The 19,674-nt window shown below is 40.6% G+C and overlaps 1 protein-coding gene across 8 annotated transcripts in view; it reads left to right on the plus strand.

Annotated features, from left to right (window-relative positions):
• Positions 1-19,674, plus strand: part of ADK (adenosine kinase) — a 555,104-nt gene that overhangs the window by 333,252 nt on the left and 202,178 nt on the right. The window lies entirely within an intron of this gene.

Below are 19,674 nucleotides of genomic sequence, written 5' to 3' on the forward strand. Positions count from 1 at the left end.
AAATCTATATTGCTCTCATCTCTGAATCCAGTTTCATGGGCTTCCACTGTAATTATTTTAAATAGTTTATACAAATAATTGTGCTCCTAATAACAAAGATGGTTTCTATAGTATACATTTCCTTAAAAGCACTGGTGAAAGGATATGACTGTGTAAGTTGTAGTGTATCCCTCAGGCTGTTTTTTAATAGAAAATTAAGTATCTGCGACATGACTTCTGAGTAAAAAGATATTGTCCATTACTTGCAGTGGTGTCACTTACATTTTGCTTTGAGGTATTTTGAAACATTATTTGAATATTTTTGGCCTTAGTATAACATGAACTTTAAATTTACAAACAGTGCATGGTCAAACCTTCTCAACAACACTCCTTCTATATCACACTCCCCTTATCAATATACTTCCAAGTATCTTTTATTACATGGAAATCCTGTTATTTTCTTACTGCCCTCCTGGAATAGAATTTGGAACTGCTTGAGGGTTAGGAGTTGCTTAAGTAGCTCACCAGGATGCAGTTCTGGCACCTTTTGCATTACATTCTAGAATGAAGACTGGGTATGAACTGTCACATCAAGGTAGCTGGTCGTTTGTTTGGAGGGCAGCAGCTTAGTGGGAAAGCTCAATGGAAGGAGCGGAAATTTGGGAATGCATAAATCCTGTAGAGCCAGTTTCGTGCCATTTGCCAACAATGGATTTTGGAGGGAAGGTCTGAGAAATATGTAACAATTGAGAAGAATAGATTAGCTGAGATACCTTGAACTCTGTGAAAGTGTGAAGGGCATTTACTGTCTCCTGGGGGTGTTTTAAGAAATAAGAGGAAAAACAACAGAGTCCTTGTGGCATTTAGAGATTAACAAATTTATGTGGTCATAAGCTTTCTAAGGTGCCACAGGGACTCCTCGTTGTTTTTGCTGATACAGACTAACACGGATACCACTCTGAAACCTATAAGAGGAAAGTTTGCTTTCTGATTTATTATTTATTGTATATTCCTGAATACTGCATGTTATTTCTGTTTATAACATTTTTGTTTTTAAGAGATTAGTGCTTGTTCTTTTAATAGTTGTAGATAGATAAATAAATGCATCTATTTATTTTAAATTACAGTTATCTTTCTGTGACCCTTCCTCGTGTTGAATAGTACCTTATTCTGTGAGTTGTCCTCTAGAAGTCCATGACCCAGATTGTGGTTAGGCCCTGTGTGGCTGTGCAAAGGCAAAAAGGAAGCAATACCTGTCATCCCCCCTCTTTTGTGTGGTCTTTCTATCTCCATTACAGGTCTAGGCAGCAAGCAGGAGGCTGCATGCCTGCATGCCTCACTTCTCTCAATGTATGTGGGCAAGGAGTTGGCATGGAACAGGGAATGAGTGGAGCCTGGGCTCTGCCTCCTCAATGTGCTGGTCAGTACAGCTGAGCTGGCATGGGAGTTTGTAATCTGCTACTGTTAAGGATCTGCAGTATATTACATTTTTTCCAGGGGTAAGTGAAGAGCAGGGAAGGAATTGCTGCTCGTGGTGTGTCACACTTACCATGCTGTTTGTTACAGGGTACAGGACGTAAAGCAACAATCCAACTCAATGAGACTAATTGTGCAATTAAGGGTGGTGCCCAGTGTGTTTCATAGATAAACATTAGGTACAAAAAAACACTAAGTAGGTAAGCTGGTCCACCTGCAAATCATATTAGATTTCAGGAAAGGCATAAGGTGGTCAGAATATAGTACCCTGTCCTTAAGACTCACAACCAAAAAGACAGGTTTCAGAGTGGCAGCCGTGTTAGTCTGTATCCGCAAAAAGAAAAGGAGTACTTGTGGCACCTTAGAGACTAACAAATTTATTTGAGCATAAGCTTTCATGAGCTACAGCTCTGATGAAGTAAGCTGTAGCTCACGAAAGCTTATGCGCAAACCAAAAAGAGTGGTGGTAGCAATATTATGATCATTATGAAAGGGCTACAAAGAACTACTACTTACAGATGGATTTTGATATGTGCAGGTGACAGTTATGACATTCAGAGAAGAACTGGACAACTTTTTTCGTCCAAAAAAGTTGTTTTTTAAGAAAAAATGTAGATTCGGCAATGTTGAAACTTTTTGTAAATTCATGTCAATTTTGCTGAATTGTTTGTTTTGTGGGAAAAAAATCTTTAAAAAATTAACATTTAATTTCAGTACGTTCTAAATTAAATATTTTGATTTTTCAATTTGACATGACTTTTTGTTAAAAACTTTCCTGATTTTTTTTTAATTCGAAAGCATTTTAAAATGGTTGAAATTTAAACATTATGGTTTTGTTGAAACAAAACATTTCATTTGCACTGAAACTAAATTTTTCTTAAATTTTGAAAATTTTAATTTTTGATCCTACCCGAAAATGAATTTGTTGCTGACTTTTCAAAATTGCCAGTGAACCAAAAAAATTCATTATTTTCCCAACCCTAATTCTGTACCGTTTCAAAGATGACAACTTTAAATAGACTTACTGACTGTATCATATTAAAAGTTGAGTGATTTTTCCAGTCTTTATCTACCAGATTTTTGAGTACTATATAATTTAGGTAACAAATGAGTATGGGCTAGTTTGCAGATGTTGCCAGTATTACAGTGTGCTGTTAATAGCACAGGCTGATTTGGTTTGGTATATCAGGTTGTTTCCTGGGAAGACCAGTAGAATGGGATAGCTAACCATAATTTTTCACTGATCTTTGTAAAATCTAAATTAGCCAAACAAAGAAAAAATGTGGTTTGTTACAGCCTTTGTAGACAGTTAAACAACCATACTCACATTTCAATTTCAGCTAGTTGCTTTGAAATGTGAAAAGCATGCTTTAAGCAGTTTTTCTTTAAATACAGTTAGTCTCATTTCTTTTATGCCTTTTGAGCACACTCTCACCTCTCACTCATCTTTAGAAAACCTCTATAGTTATTCCCACTGACTAAATTGGTGCTTACAAGTGCATACAGAGCTTAGACCCTGCAGGCTATGCCTCTTATGTCTCTGACATGTTCCACCTTTTGAAGAATGATGATAAATTGTGGACATGTTTTGTTTTTTTATTTACCTGTTTAATTCTGGAAATAAAGTTCACATCTAGAAACAATGTATGGCTCTGGCGGGTGTCATGGAATCCTGAACCAGAGCACTTACAATCAATCAACCAACTATACCATTTCTTCCTGGATAATTATGCCAGTTGGATAGTTGTGTTGTAAAGGCTGTTGGATAAGTGTAAGCTACATTCTTGTTTGTTGTTCCAAAGCATATTTTTTGCTTAAAGTCCAAGTGAAGTGTAGAAATAATAGGAGTAACTTGTGGCACCTTAGAAACTAACAAAGGTGCCACAAGTACTCCTTTTCTTTTTGCGAATACAGACTAACACGGCTGGTACTCTGAAACCTGTAGAAATAATGGCTCAGCACACAAGATCAGAGCTAGGAACGAATTCTTGGACTTTGCATCTTCAGGGCTAATAGCATTACAGAGGTGATTTTCTATCACCAGGGTGAGGGTAGAGTTGGTTAGTTTCACTCCAAATACATCTTTAGCCTGCAGCAGGAACATACTGAGAGCATAACAAAAACAAGAAAGAGAAGGAAATGGGACCATAAAACAGAAATATATTGGCCCAGAATAAATGAGCAGTTGAAATCCTAAAGAATTATGTTTAATAAAGAGCCACTACATCTGTGGAGGGGAAGGAGTGAAATGCATATGCCTGCTTTCCCCCAGGCCATGAAAGACAGTATTTACCAGGCATAATAACTGTAAAGATGCTATTGAAAATGAAGAGGCAATAGGCAAGTGTGCGCACAAAGAGGAGGGTAGAAGGAGTAAGGCATGGGCCTGTGCATATTTGACAATGTTGCTTTCAGGGCCATCCAAAAGCTGGTTTTAAACACAGCAGGGGAGTTGAGAACATTAGAATGCCCATACTGGGTCAGGCCAGTGATCCACCTAGCCCAGAATACTGTCTTCCAACAGTGGCCAGTGCCATATGCTTCAGGGGGAATCAACAGTACAGTGCAGTTATCAAGTGATCGATCCCCTTTGGTCCAGTCCCAGCATTTGGCAGTCAGAGGCCAAGGGACACCCAGAACATCAGGTTCGGTCCCTGACCATCTTGGCTAATAGTCATTGATGGAAGTATCCTCCATGAAATTATCTAATTCTTTTTTTAATCCAGTTACAGTTTTTGCCTTCACAACATCCCCTAGCAATGAGTTCCACAGGTTAATTGTGTGTTGTGTGAAGTACTTCATCTTGTTTGTTTTAAAACTGCTGCCTCTTAGTTTCATTGCTTGACCCTTGGTTATTCTGTAATGTGAAGGGTAAATAACACTTCCTAATTCACTTTCTCCATGCCATTCATGATTTTATAGACCTCTATCATATTCCCCCCCAGTCATCTCTTTTCCAAGCTGAAGAGTCCCAGTCTTTTTAATCTCTCCCCAGGTGGAAGCTGTTCCATAACCTGAATATTTTTTGTTGCCCTTCTCTGCACCTTTTCCATTTCGAATATATCTTTTCTGAGATGGGGTGACCGGAACTGTATGCAGTATTCCAGGTGTGGGCATGCCATGGATTTATATAGCGGCATTCTGATATTTTTTGTCTTAATATCTATCCCTTTCCTAATGGTTCCTAACATTGTTAGCTTTTTTCACTGCCTCTGCACATTGAGCAGATGTTTTCAGAGAACTATCCACAATGACTCCAAGACCTTTCTTGAGTGGTAACAGCTGGTTTACACCTCATCATTTTGTATGTATATTTGGGATTGTGTTTTCCAGTGTGCATTACTTTGCATTTATCAACATTGAATTTCATCTGCCACTTTGTTGCCCAGTCACCCAGTTTTGTGTGATCCCTTTGTAATGCTTCACAGTCTGCTTTGGACTTAACTGAGTCTTTTTGTGTGTAATTTTGTGTTATCCTCAAACTTTGCCACCTCACTGTTACCCCTTTTTCCAGATCATTTCTGAATATATTGAATGGCACTGGTCCAAGTACAGATCCTTGGGGGACACTGCTATTTACCTCTCTCCATTCTGAAAACTGGCCATTTATTCCTACTGTTAGTTTCTTGTCTTTTAACCAGTTACTGATCCATGAGAGGATCTTTCCTCTTATCCCATGACTGCTTGCTTTGCTTAAGAGCCTTTGAGGGACCTTGTCAAAGGCTTTCTGAATGTCCAAGTACTTTATGTCTGCTGAATCACCCTTATCTACGTGTTTGTTTTAACCCTCTCAAAGGATTCTAATAGATTGGTGAGGCATGATTTCCCTTTACAAAAGCTGTGTTGACTCTTCCCCACAAATCGTGTTAATCTATCTAATAATTCTGTTCTTTACTATAGTTTCAACCAGTTTGTACTGAAGTTAGGTTTATCAGCCTGTGATTACCAGGATCGCCTTTAGAGCTTTTTTTAAAAAATTGGTGTCACGTTAGCTGTCCTCCAGAAGCGGATTTGATAGGTTACAGATCCCAGTTAGTAGTTCTGCAGTTTCATATTTGAGTTCCTTCAAAGATCTTGGGTCAATACCATTGGGTTAAAAAAATACTTTTTTAAAAAAAAAAGGAATAAAAATAATTAGAATATGTAATTGAAAGGATGTTTTATCAGGAAAAAGATTTTTTTTTATGTAGTGTAATTAAAATAAAGCATTAAAGGGACACTAAATCTGTTTTTTGATTTTACATAACATCCATGGAGCTGCAAAAGTCTGTCTCTAAGGACCCTTTAATGGGACTACTCATGTAAGTAAAGACTACTTACCTAAGTAAAGGCTTGAAAGATTAGTTTGTTTTAGTAAAGCAGTTCTTATGTAATTCTCTCAGGAGCCAATCATCCATCTAATCTGGTAATTTATTCCAGATATTCTAGAGATGTAAGAAACCAAAAAATAAAATCCTATAATAATCTACCCAGTCAGGTTTGAGGTACTGTTAAATAGTAGGTTGTGAGAAATGAAAAATATATTCCTGATCTCCTTTGGTGGTCATGTGGAGTGCGGCAAACCAGTTATACTCTAGCCCTTATAATTGTACCCTAGTTGTTATAATTATGCATATGCTACAGTTACTCGTGTATTTAACAGCTTACTTAACTATTTGATTTAATAATATCTTGTGGCAATAAGTTCCACAAATTAAATATATATTGCATAAAAATGGTATCTTGGAGTGACTTCTTGATATTGTTTTATGGGACAGGGAACATGAGACCATTCAGCTCACTTTCACGATGCTGCTGATGTTCACTCAGAATTCCCAGACATGTGGCATTAATAATATTTGCATTTTGTATATACTCAAAGGAAGGGTCTGTTACTGGACATGTGGAATTACTCTTAAGAATGCCTTACATCTTTTATTATAAGGCCGTTTATATATTACAGTAAAGATGTTACTGGATTTGCTGCTTGATGTCCATTTTCAGAGTTGAAATTTAATTCTAGAGTTTGGGGTCTGTATTTTTCAAAGTTTGTAGAACTGTAATCCTTCAAAAATATTGTACATAAAATAGCAAGCTGTTTTGTATTTGCTAAAAGCTGAGAAAGTTATTACTTTAGCTTTTGCCAAGTAAGATGACTTAAAAAAGAAAAAGTTTATCAGAAAGGATTATGGAAGGAACAGATTTATGGCAAGTGTCTGATATATACCCAGAATCCTCATGTTCAACTAAACCAGACTTGCCCTAGGCCTTCAGGAGCACAATGCCCTTAGCAAGTAGCTTTCAACAGTTTTTTTCAGGAAGCAATATTTTTCTTCAGAAAGAGGGTCACTCCACTGTTTTTCTTTTTCCTTCTCTCCTGTGTTATCTTTTGAGTTCAGGAAGTACTTTAAATGTGCAGCCAGCTTTGAAGGCATGAAGCAAGTTCAGCCCCAGAAGTATTTCCTGTTATGGCATTAATCTAATTCCATGAAAGTAGAACTGATTTTTCATCTGTAAAGTAGATAACTGCCTCGAGCAGCAGACCATTACTTCTGGGTTATCATGATAAAGAAGCTTAGTTTTGACACTGAAGTGTTTATCTGCCTAACCAGTGGAAAATTTCATCCTTTTTGTTGAAAGAGATATTAATGGATTATAATATTTCTTTACTTCATGAAGACAATATGAGTTCATATTGAAAATGTTGACTTGAAATAACATTGTACCCATAACAAATTATAAGCTAATTTATCAAGTAAATCTACTGGTACCTGGGGAAACAAGGAAAACTGTTTGTAAAATGATATTACAATCAGCAAGTATTTCATACGTACACTATAGTGTTGATTTCAAATTTACGAAATAGCTTTAGAATTCTGGCCACAACTAGAGCTTTCTGACTAGCATCGGTGATGCCTATGGTTATATTGTGCAGTGAATCTACTTTGCTTAGTTTTATGTATACTGCAGATTCTATTATATAGTAGCACTCAAGCACTCCAGACTGTGTATTTCAGGGCTATTATTACACTTTTTTTTTAAAGATCGCTAAAGTGCCAAAGAATAACAGTGCCAAAATATGCTTTAGTTACCTAGAAATTCACAGCTCATGTCTTATTGCTTAATTGTAACATGGTCTTTTATATACAAATAAATAAATAAATAAATAAAGTAGTAGTAATAATATAAATAATAATAATGTGTTAGTACTTACCAAAATATCAGTTGATAATGTTACAATATTTAAACTTGTCTTCAAAAAACAATTCTGATCTGACACTTTGCGTTTACTGTCAGTATACTAGTGTGTGTGTGTATATATATATATTTATATACCAAGCTTATTTCAGTCCATTAGAATTATGACTGAGAGATTGTTTCATATAATAATTGTTTAAAATAGATACAGTTTGACCCCTAACTATCTTGCTACATCTCCTTAGGGTCCAATCCTGCAATTGGGTCTGCACAGGTGGACCCTTTGTGCCCACACAGTGCCTTTACTTTCAGTGAGTTCTGTATCAGTGCACCAGTCTGCCTGTGTTTATCCGATTGCAGGATCAGGGCCTAAGTTATGGACATGGCCTGGATTACTTTTGATGTTTTGGGGAAAGGGGGAAAAAAGCATGAGACTGTTTAGTGTGGCTAAGCACTAATAGTGTATAATTTAACGTTTTAAAAAGCAGTGAGTGGATTTACAAGACAGGCCATAGTGGCTCCATACAGTGGCTAAAGTCTATTAGATAACTAATACAATGTTGTCCTCAAAATTATTTATGCTTACCAGGAGCTTTACCTTTCAAAACTGACCAGAGCTAAATTAATAGGTAGTGCATAAAAAATTGATGGATGTGGTGCATACTTATCCAGTGCTATGCATATTGCCAATACATTTGTACAATATAATTCTGAATTGTTTCTGTCTATGGAATCATTTCTCATGTGCTATCATGACTGTTTTTAAAAAATACCATTTTGTGTGTCATAGTAGAGTGTCCACAGGCAAAAATATGATGTAAGTAAAATTTGATACAAAAATTATTCAAATGTAAGTTGTTTTTAAGAATCATGATTGTCAACTGTGACTCTTGCTTTATGGTGTCATGAGGTAAAAATAATAGTTTGCTTTTAAATCTGAATTCCCTTTAATTTCCCATGTCTTTTAGTCTTCAACTCTATCAACCTATCTATTGTGATGTATAAAATCTGAACATTTGGCTTGTTGACATGATTAGGTTATGGATATTTCCTCTGAAAGTGTCTGTGGAAAATGAGACTATCTATATAGCTGACCTCTTTTTTATTTATTTACGGATATAAACCTTCATATTTCAAGGGCATAAGCCAACTATTAGCTGACAGAGAATTAGGAAGAAACTTCCCCATGGGCAAATTAATTTATAGTCTATGGGGTTTCTTGCACCTTCTTCTAAAGCATCTGGTACTGGCCAATGTCTGAAACAGGAAACTAGACTGGAAGGATCACTGAAATGGCAATTCCTATGATCCCTTAGGCTCTGTCAACATGTTATGTAAAAATTAATATATTGTATTCCTGTGGATGTGATAAGAAAACTGACAGGAAAGAAAACCAAAGTTATGTTTATAGTGAAATCTTATCTAATCTTTTACAGTATTATACAGACTCCTCAGGGACTCCCTTGTGGCAGCTTAACGGTCATAAAGGACCAAGAAAAGCAACATAACAGGCCCCTGGGAAATTCCTCAGTAACTTCTTGTTCTTTCTCCATGCCCAAAACTCCATGAAGAAGCCTGCTGGGGGTAAATGGGAACTGGATGGGGAGTAGATAGAGCAGTTTTCACTCTGACTAATTTGGTCTGCTGAGGGCAACCATCATAAGTTACAGCAGTTCCTGGGGCCACTCGAGTCTTTGCCAAGGGCCGGGCCAAACCATTCCAGAATATGGGAGATGCAAAGGTGACATAAAGTCCTCCTAGGCTCAACCTTATGTCCTGTGTCTCCTGAAGTAGCTTTTAATCTGTTTGGCTTCCCCTAGGGTTGCCACGTGTCCAGTTTTCAACTGGAACACCCAGTCGAAAAAGGACTCTGGCAGCGCTGACGGGGCTGTTAAAAGTCCATTTAGCAGCGCAGTAGCGCTGGCAGACTCCGTGCCTGGCTTCACATGGCTCCTGGGAAGCGACAGGCATGTCTGGCTCCTAGGCACAGGGGTGGCCATCAGGGCTCCATGCGCTGGCTCTGCAGCTCCCATTGGCTGGGAACCACAGCCAGTGGAAGCTGCGAGGGTGGCACCTGCGGTCAGGAGCAGCGCACAGAGCCACCTGGCCGCCCATCCACCTAGGAGACGAAGGGACATGTCACCACTTCCCAGGAGCTGCCTAAGGTCAGCACTGCCTGGAGCCCGAATCCCATCTTGCACCTCAACCCCCTGCCCCAGGTTGGAACCCCCTCCCACACCCAAACTCCCTCCTGGAGACTGCACCCCCTCCTGCACCTCAGCCCTGAGCCCCCTCTTGTGCTCTGAACCCCTAGGCCCTTGCCCAGAGCCCCCTCCTGCACCCCACTCCCACACCCCCAGTCCCCACCCCAGCCTGGAGCCCCCTCCCTCACCTTCAACCCCTCATTTCTAGCCCCACCCTTGAGCCCACACCCCCAACCCAGGGCCCATATTCCCTCTTCCACCCCAGCCTGGAGCCCCCTCCTGCACCTCAAACCTCTCATCCCTGGCCCCAGCCTAGTGCCCACAGCCAGAGTCCAAACCCCCTCCCGAACCCCAACGCCCTGTCCCAGCTTGGTGAAAATGAGCGAGTGAGCGAGGGTGGGGGAGAGCAAGCGGTGGAGGGAGGGGGAATAGAGTGAGTGGGAGGCGGTGCCTTGGGGAAGGGCAGGACAAGGGTGTTTGGTTTTCTGCAATTAGAAAGTTGGCAACCCTATTTCCCTCATGTAATTTTCTACCCAATTGTTCCACCAGAAGGTTGGGAATTCCTCTGCTTAATGAGTCACTGGTTCTACCCATGATTAGATGCACAGGATTTATTTTAAACACCTACCACTAGAGCATTGGTTATGAACATGTTACAATGATTTGGTTTTTGTGGATTTTTTGGTGTGTGTGGGTGGCGTGGGAGAAGGTGAGGAGGGGTTGGTGTATGACTACAGGAATAGCCTTTCTTGTCCTAAAACTTTGCCTGTGGTTTCAGCTATTGCCAACACCTTTTCACTCCAAAAAATAACAAATACCTTGACTTTAATTAGCCAATATTTATTTAAATGATCTTCTGTGGGCCACTACATCAGTTTTTTTTTCAGAACTGTTGTTAAACAATTTGTTAGGAGTTTTTTTAAGTACTAATAATTAATTAATGTTACCCTAAACAGGCATATTCACTTCTGACTTGCTCAATGGTTTTTAACTGTGTGTAATAAATATCACAGTGCCTTCAGGCTGAACCTTCACAGCAATCTAACATAGCACCTCTGCACTTAACCCGTCTGCCACAAAATGTAAGCCTAATATGTACAAGTAGTAACTAAAAAATAAATGAAGTGTTCCCCTCCTGAACTGTGAAGAAGGCTACATACTTTATTCATGCCTATTGGGAATGTTTTTATATTCCTCCCAAATAATTGACCTGTTATGGTTTATTAGAACAGGAAGGAAATTGGCAAACATGCTCAATATGCTGAATGTATTGTATTGAAATGTAGCTTATGTGTTGGTTGGTTGTTTTCATCTAGTGTTCATCACTTACTTATCTAAGTACTGCACAATATTAAGAATAAAAGCCCAGAGCATAAAGTCTTTTTTTCCCCTTGGTCTTATTCCAGAGAAGTGTTTGTGTGTAAGTTAAGAACATTTTTTGCGAATTCTAATCACAAAGACTGGGTAAATGTTTCCTCAGATTTCGCCAAATATTTTTAAAATATATTTTATATAGCTTGATTACCAGGATGATCTTCAATGTACATGCAGTTGAAACCATGGACCAGATTCCTTGGTCTTCTGAAACTTTAGAAAACCAGGGGAGAATTTCTCCTCTTCAGGGGAACTCTTCACTGAAGTAAAGTCAGCAGAGGCAACTCTGACACTTATTGCACCATTGGCCACCCGCAACCTCAGTGTAAGGGGAGAGAGGGAGCATACCATTGGTGTGATATGGACAGGAAGGAGAGGGGAGAAGGGTGTAGAACTGTGGAGTGGAGCTATGGCTGGTTTAAGTTAGAGTAACCCTGAATCGGAGAACTGCAGTGAGCACCAGCCACTAGATAGCATGGAGAATCAAGACCCATATGTATTTTTACACACTAAGTACAATTGGTATCAATGGCCCGAGCAGCATGTTAAAACCCATCAGTGCTCACCAGCAGGACTGGAAAAATAGTTAGCACAGATAAGTTCATTGTAGATTTAACATTTCTTCAATCTTCCACTGTAGATACGGCAGATCTCTTGACCACCACTCTTTCAGCTTTGAGCAGCTTATACAGAAAAGCCTTATTTCCCAGTATCCTACTAATATTGGTGTTAGAGATGACAGTATCCTGGACAAACCTTATTAAATTAGCTTTAAGTATTTTAAGAGTTCATTGTATTAAAAATGCAAATATTTATGTGCTGTTGAGGAATTGTATGTATTTCCAAGGGGGAGGGGAACCACGGTCCTCCAGGGACTAAGAAGTGGAGTGGTGTGATTCGGCAAATTCACTCAAACTGTAACAATTCCAGAGAGGTGCCACTACCTGGAAAGAGGCTTGCATACATTGGTTCAAACTGGATTCACTTCAGACCAACAGACTGAGGGACCATGAGTCTCAAATCTGGGCCTGCAGGTCATTAGACAGTGCTCAGACAATGGCTACCATGCAGCAGCTCACTTGAAGCCATGGAGAAGGGGGCTACTGAAGCTTTAGCTCACAAAAAGCCTTGCACTCAAAACACCTGACTGCGGGAGATGTCCACCCCACTGATTGGCTGGGATGCACTACTTAAGCCAGAAACAGGCACAGGAAGTTGTAGGAGCAACTAAGTGACTCCCTGACTGGCTGCTACTACAGATCCTTTCTACTTGCTAGAGCCCTGCCTTCCTACCTGTTCCAGGCCTTCTCATTCCAAACTCTCGTCTGCTCCTGGTCTCCGCTCCACCCCTGTTGCTGACTCAGGCATTGACCCTGTCTTGACTCCTGACTTTGTCTCTGACCTTTGGCTTTGCATCCAGCTCTGACCCTGGCTCTGGTTCCAGGCTCCTGATTCTAGCCATTGGACTTGACCACCCAGGCCCTGGTACCTACACAGACAAAGAAAGGATTTTTGGTTAAATAGCCTGAGTTAAAACTGAATCTAGGCTTTTTTTTTTTTTTTCTCCAGCATATGGACAGGACCTCTGATCCAGGGGAGGTCCCAATCCTTAGAGCAGGGTTCAAAGATCTTTGGCTTACTGAGATCCCATAAGACTTGGGTGCTTGTTCTGAGCTGAAGCTATGATGAACTTGTGACTACAGGGAAAACTCCTGTATGGGATTTGATGTACTAATCACCAATCAGAGCCCTTTTTGAAGAAAGGGGGTGATCTCTGATTATCTCACTAGCATGCATGTAGGTTGTTTTATTGTTTTTAATATGTTCTCTCTGTAAGGCTTTTCACCTTACAAACAAATATGCTCCCTTTTAAAGGGTATGTGGTATCCTAACTCCAGCAGTTACACTGTGAATTGTGTCTGAGGAGAAGCAAAGCAGGCCTATTTAGATAGTCTGTCTTTTGTTGGGGAATAACACAGTCAAGGCAGGGAACTGTTCAGCCTGGACATACCCCAGCCAGGACGGGGAGAGATGTGTCTCCATCCAAAAGAGATGACGGCTGAGGAGCCTAGAGTGGTGCCCTTCCTGGACCATAAAGGGGGAAAACAGGTGCAGTTTCCTTCAACTGTGACTAGGGTGACCAGACAGCAAATGTGAAAAATCGGGATGGGGGTGGAGGGTAATAGGAGCCTGTATAAGAAAAAGACCCCCAAATTGGGACTGTCCCTATAAAATCGGGACATCTGGTCACCCTAACTGTGATAATTGGCATTGCTCTTTCACTGCACCCTAATCATCATTCTAAAAATGTGTCTGAGAGTCCAGCAGCTATTCCCAAAGAGTTTTCACAACAGGGAAGCATGGTCACCTCTGCAATATCTGCTAGTGGCCTGTCTTTTCCTTCTTTGGCTGGTCTGTAATACAGACAATCTACAATGGCCAGAAATGATGATAAAATACTCCAAAAACTAAGATAAGGAATGTTTTGAAAAGTATATTTTCAGTAGCAATTCCACCCTTTGTAGGATTTCATTTATGTGTATGCAAAGTTTTCATTGCTTACTGGGGGTACAGCTTATATTACTTCAGTATCTTTAAGTCACTAGCATCTGGGCCACTCTAGCCCTTTTCTCATGCCGTTTCAAGGCTGCCAAGTCATGTAAAGTGTGGAGAAGAGACTGGATGAGTCACTGCTGATTGTTTTGAGACTATTTGATATGTTTGATTCTTGCAGCCAAACTCTGGGGAAGACAGAACTGGTAGTCCCATGCTTACATCTGTTCTCAGCAAATCAGAATGTCTTTTGCCCAACACATTCCCCTAGCACAGCTGCTAGCTCCTATTAGAATATTTTAATTTTATTTGTACATACGTTGCTACTATTGCATATATGCACACATTATGCTGTTGAGTTCACAATGCTGGACTTAAATTTGTGTTTTTGTTTTCATTAGATACTGCTTTTTCAGAGGATGATACATTTCATGTAAATGTCATCTCTTCAAGGTCACAGGTCAAGAGCAAATTTCTCTGGAAGATTTGAACACAATCAGTTAGCCATCTGTTAGCTCATTGCTCAATCATGAGTGGAAAAAATCCTTAGAAATTAATTTATAATAAATTAACTACTTCATGCTGCTTTTCCATTACAAACAAGCAATTTAATTATTTTAAAGTGAAATTTTGCAAAAAGTTGGACTGAAATTTGAACAAATTTTTCTGTTTGCTTCTCAAAAAATGGAAAAGGGGCAAGTTATTCCCCTTTTTAAGTAATTACAAATATGCACATTAAATCAATCATATTTTGATCACTCAGACTTCCTGAACATTTATCATGTAGAGCTACAGTGAGCATCATTTAAACTCTATCGTCGGTAACTAGATTTACCCCAGCAGTTGCAATACTAACCATTCTATTTACAGTAAAGGAATGCATGTGGTATATGTCCATTTTAAAAATTCTCTTCATTATAGAAACCATATAACAGTTCATGTGGAGGCATAAAAGGAAAACATAATTACTTAACAAACAAGAATATAGAAACAGATCACTCTGAGGTGTCAGAGCCCTATGTCTTTTCACATTTGCAATCCACCAATGGAGAAGAGGAAGCATAATTTCCAGAGCGTAATCCCCTGAAGTTTGAAAGTATTGGTGAAGAACCATTAGCTCATGATGATACTTGCTTAATTGCATATTGTCTATTATGGAGAAAAATCTCATATAAGACCTGGAGTTTGCAGCAGTTTCACAGCCCAGGCAAACTTCCAGCAGTGCTCAAAGTTGAATACTTGCCTTTATGCTTGTCAACTATCTAAATGGGCCATCTTGATTATCACTACAAAAGTTTTTTTCTCCTGCTGATAATAGCTATCTTAATTAATTAGCCTCTTACAGTTTGTATGGCAACTTCCACCTTCTCTGTATATATATCTTCTTACTGTATGTTCCATTCTATGCATCCAGTGAAGTGGGCTGTAGCCCACGAAAGCTTATGCTCTAATAAATTTGTTAGTCTCTAAGGTGCCACAAGTACTCCTGTTCTTTTTGCCTTTATGCTTGTCTCTTGTATTCCCACTTCCCTTGCCCCATTTGTGCCCTTCTGTGAACTAATCATTTAAAATTAAAGACAGGGAAGAGGAGATTGGGAGACAAGGATGGTGGGGAATGTAAGAAGGGAAAAGATAAGGTGAGAACATTTTTATATTTAAACATTTAGCCACACCAGAAAGACAAACAGGCCTAAACTTCTAACCTTTTAAAAACCTTTGTTCAGAATTCCCTAAAGCTTTTTTAAATAGTACAAGTTAAGGGTAGTAGGTAAATGTTCTCTGTTGCTTAGGATGGGGAGTGCTGACAAAGAGGTCAGTAGCTGAAATCAGTGCTTCTCAGTAGTGTTGTTCGTGGACATACACCGGTGGGCAGTATAGAAGTGGCAGGTCATGGCCAATTCCACCAGTTATACAGATTCACTGACTAACATTCTGCATAAGGGAGAACAGTGGCTCACTGTTGCCCCTTCTGGGTACATGGCATCAAGCAGAACCCCACCCTAGCTTATCGGCCACATAAGTTGGGGCAAGCTTCTGCCAGCTGTAGACCTACACAAAGAAGATACCAGGACTCCCCACTGGCATAACTCCACAGCCCAGCACCCTGATGACCTCACAGCTTACACTGGTCATTGGCTACTACTCCTACTCCTGGAGCCATTGAAACTCTGTGGAAGGGCTGGGTAACCATGGAAGTGGGCTCAACTAGTTGAGTTGAATAGCTGTTCCAGGGTTCATATTGGCTTTTTTTTTTCTTTTTGTTTCTCTCTCCTTGCCCCCCACACACACCCTACTTCCCCCCCCCCCCCCAGTAAGGTCCTAGTTAGGAATGGGGGATTGAGACATGTGGGGAATAGAAAGGCAGGATGATGAAAAGGTGATGAAGTAACTCAGGTTAGTTATTGGCAGGGGGCTCACTAAGTACAAAAGGGTAACTAAAATTGCAGATGGAAATGTTTTGGGTTTTTTAAGTGCAGTTGAACAATGGCTAAGTAATTTGGAGAGACAGCTGAGAGTTTACTAAGAAGGATACAAAAACACCATGAATCGAATAAGATTTTTGCCTATCATCACCTTAATCACTTTGCTTGTATGTTATATCCCTTTCCCCTCACTTTGTTCCTTTTTTAAAAAGGTTATAAGCTCTTTGAGACAAAGACTCTGTCTCTCTGTGTGTGTACAGCACCTAACATAATGATATCACAAGCCTGATTGGGGCTTTGGGTTCTGTCACAACATGAATAAATTATAAAAGCTTAATAAGTAGTTGTTCCAGCTCATCTGCACAGGGACACCCAGTCTCCAGGACTCCTTTCCTCTCATCCCCCATGTTAGTCTGCTTTGCATAGCCTACTAACTTTGGCTTTCCTGGGATAATACAAATCTCCTCCATGGGGGAAATATACTTACTCAAGTAAAACTCCCATTCGCTGAGTAAGAACCACTTTTAAATGCAAAGGTTGTTTAAAGCAGGAAGAGAAATAACTGAAAATGTGATTCAAGCAGAGTTGTTTCTGAAAATAAATATGTTTTATGAGGTAAAAGTCTAGCAGAATTTCATATTATTGATAATATAAATAATTTTCTTCGAGGTTGCACCTCCCTTTCCATTCCTCCTCCTTCCTGTTGAACTGAAATATAACAGTATCAGGCAGATGACAAAGGAAAATCAGCTGTTCATGGACATAGACATCCTAATATGCACTTAGTAAGATACTTAGTGATTAACTGTATGTATTAATTAGTAACAAATGTTTGGTGTCATTAATATATCTATATTTAATTACAATATTAAATACCTTATGTGTCTTATGATTAAATCTGTCGCTAAAGCAAGCATTTACATGTTTATAAATAAGTGGTGATTGCTGAGTAATTATCGTTAAATTGACTAAAATGAATTATTAACTGTATAAGTGCAACCTGCGTCTCTCATTCAGCTTGGGAATGAATGAAACTTTTCCTGGCTTTCTTTCCAACATATTTGCATAGCTGTGTTAGAGATTTCTATATATTAACAATGTGTTTAAGTATATTTTCTCTTTGAGAAAGATAATGCAAAACAGACTGTGAAATAGGAGCCCATTCTTGACCATGCCAGTGATGTTCTTGTCTCATAAGCACATTTGTGTGCTTTCATTTGTGTAGCTTTGTATATTTTTGGAAACAAATGAGAACTACATCCCTTGTGCATGTGTTGCAGAACACTGACCATCAGGAGATTACTGTATAGCTCATACGAGGAACAAAAGAGCCCATTACAACATGTCTTAATATTAGAACTGGTTGTGCCAAATTAGCAAAAATCTTAGGGTTCAGTCCTGCTCCTCTTGAGGTTGGCGAAGCTCAGAGTCCTTTCTGCTTTTTGTGAACACTTGCATAAGAGTGAGGATTTGTGGACATTGCTGCACTGGTGGCAGCTCAGGCTAGCTGCTTGAGTCCAAGCCTGCTTGACTTTCTGGATTTAAGCTTGGGTGGCCAAGCCAAGCCAAGCCATGACCCTTACCGCAACATAACCAAAGCTTTTAAGCAGGTTTTTACTTGGCACAGGTCAGCTGTGCCCCCACTGCTGCTACCTGTGCTACCACTGCTACCTTGCTATTTACAGTTGCATTACCTCAGTGAGAGCTAGTATGAGTATGTGTACATGAGCTGGGGAATCACACCTTTAGATCATAGTGTGGACGTAGCATTACTGTGTAGGAAGAGTGTCCATGCTTAGTGTGCAGCAGCTGTTATGCTTTAAATTCACACCCTACCTCTCTGCACAATAACTTCCTGGTGTAGACAAATCCTTACAGTGAGAAAGGGTGACAGAATCAGACTCATGTAATCAATTTGTTAGAACCTCCAAGAGCCTTAGAATTAACCATACTCCTCCAAGGCTCTATCAGGGGAGGAAGGGTACTCATGGTTAAGACACAAGATCTGGAGCCATGAGAAAGGGTTCTATTCCTGGCTCTGCCATAGGCTTCCTGCATAACCTTGGGTTATGGAAATGCTGTTTGGCTTTATTCATGAATGGTTGTAAAGTGTTTTGAATTTCTTCAGTGGAAGGTTGCATCTGGTATAAGCACAAAATATTTTCATTAGCCTTGTTGTTGACTACTTGCTTATGGTATAATATGTTACCCAAATACTTTCGTCTGCAATAGGGTTGCCAGGCTTCCAGTTTTCAACAGGAATGCCCGGTCGAAAAGGGACTGTGGCAGCTCTGGTCAGCACTACTGACTGGGCCGGTTGGCAGCGCAGGCCCAGGGCTAAGGCAGGCTACCTGCCTGCCCTGGCTCCGTGCGGCTCCTGGAAGTGGCCACCAGGTCCCTGCGGCCCCATGGTGCATGGGCAGCCAGGGAGGCTCAGCGCGCTGACTGCACCCCAAGTGCTGGCTAAGCAGCTCCCCATGGCCAGAAACCACAATCAATGGGAGTTGGGGTGGGGGCGCCTGCAGGCATGAGGGCAGCAAGCAGAGCCTCACTTGCCGCCCATGAACCTATGGGCCACAGGGACCTGGCGGCCACTTCCTGAGAGCTGTAGTAAGCGCCGCCAGGATCCCGCACCCCAGTTCTCTCCCAGAGCCGGCACTCTGCAACCCCCCTCAAACCCTAATCCCCTGCCCCAGCCCTGAGCCCCGTCCTGTACCCCAAACACCTCATCCCCAGCCCCACCCCAAAGCCCAACCCCTAGCCGGAGCTCTCCCGCCCCCCGCCCCCTAACCCACTGCCCAAGCCCAGAGCCCTCTCCCACACCCTGACCCCCTGATTTCTGGCCCCGCCCGGAGCCCACTGCCCCACACTCCAACCTCCTGCCCCACCCCAAAGCACTCTCCCACACCCCAAATCCCTCATCCCCGGCCTCACCCCAGAGCCCACACCCCCAGCTGGGGTTCTCACCCCCCTTCCACACCGAACCCCATGCCCAAGCCTGATGAAAGTGAATGAGGATGTGGGAGAATGAGCGACGGGTGGAGCGAGCGGGAGGCGGGGCCTCAGGGAAGGGTGTGGGGGAAGGGGTGTTTGGTTTTGTGCGATTAGAAAGTTGGCAACCCTAGCAATCACTAATATGTAATCACTAATATATGTAGAATATGGCCATAGGTCCCATCTGTACCCATTATGATGGTGATATAATCCGTAAGGAAATTGTGGAGTTTTGAAATAAGAAGCATGTTCTAAGAAAACGAAACTGTCTCTAGTGTCCCATTTTTAATCATGATTATGAATTTACGATGTTACAAAATTGGGATTATATTTTGTTTCATTTATCTTTTGTAGTGATATTTTCAAAATTTATTTGTGCCTTTACATACTTGATACTTTTTTCTGCAATCCTAAAAAATGTTGCTCCGTGTAAAGTCAGACCTGACAATGGCTATTTTTTGGATTTTCAAATTTAGTCAAAAGTAAATAGCAAA

Source organism: Chelonia mydas, chromosome 7 (assembly GCF_015237465.2).
Source record: "Chelonia mydas isolate rCheMyd1 chromosome 7, rCheMyd1.pri.v2, whole genome shotgun sequence".
NCBI classification, from domain to species: Eukaryota; Metazoa; Chordata; order Testudines; family Cheloniidae; genus Chelonia; species Chelonia mydas.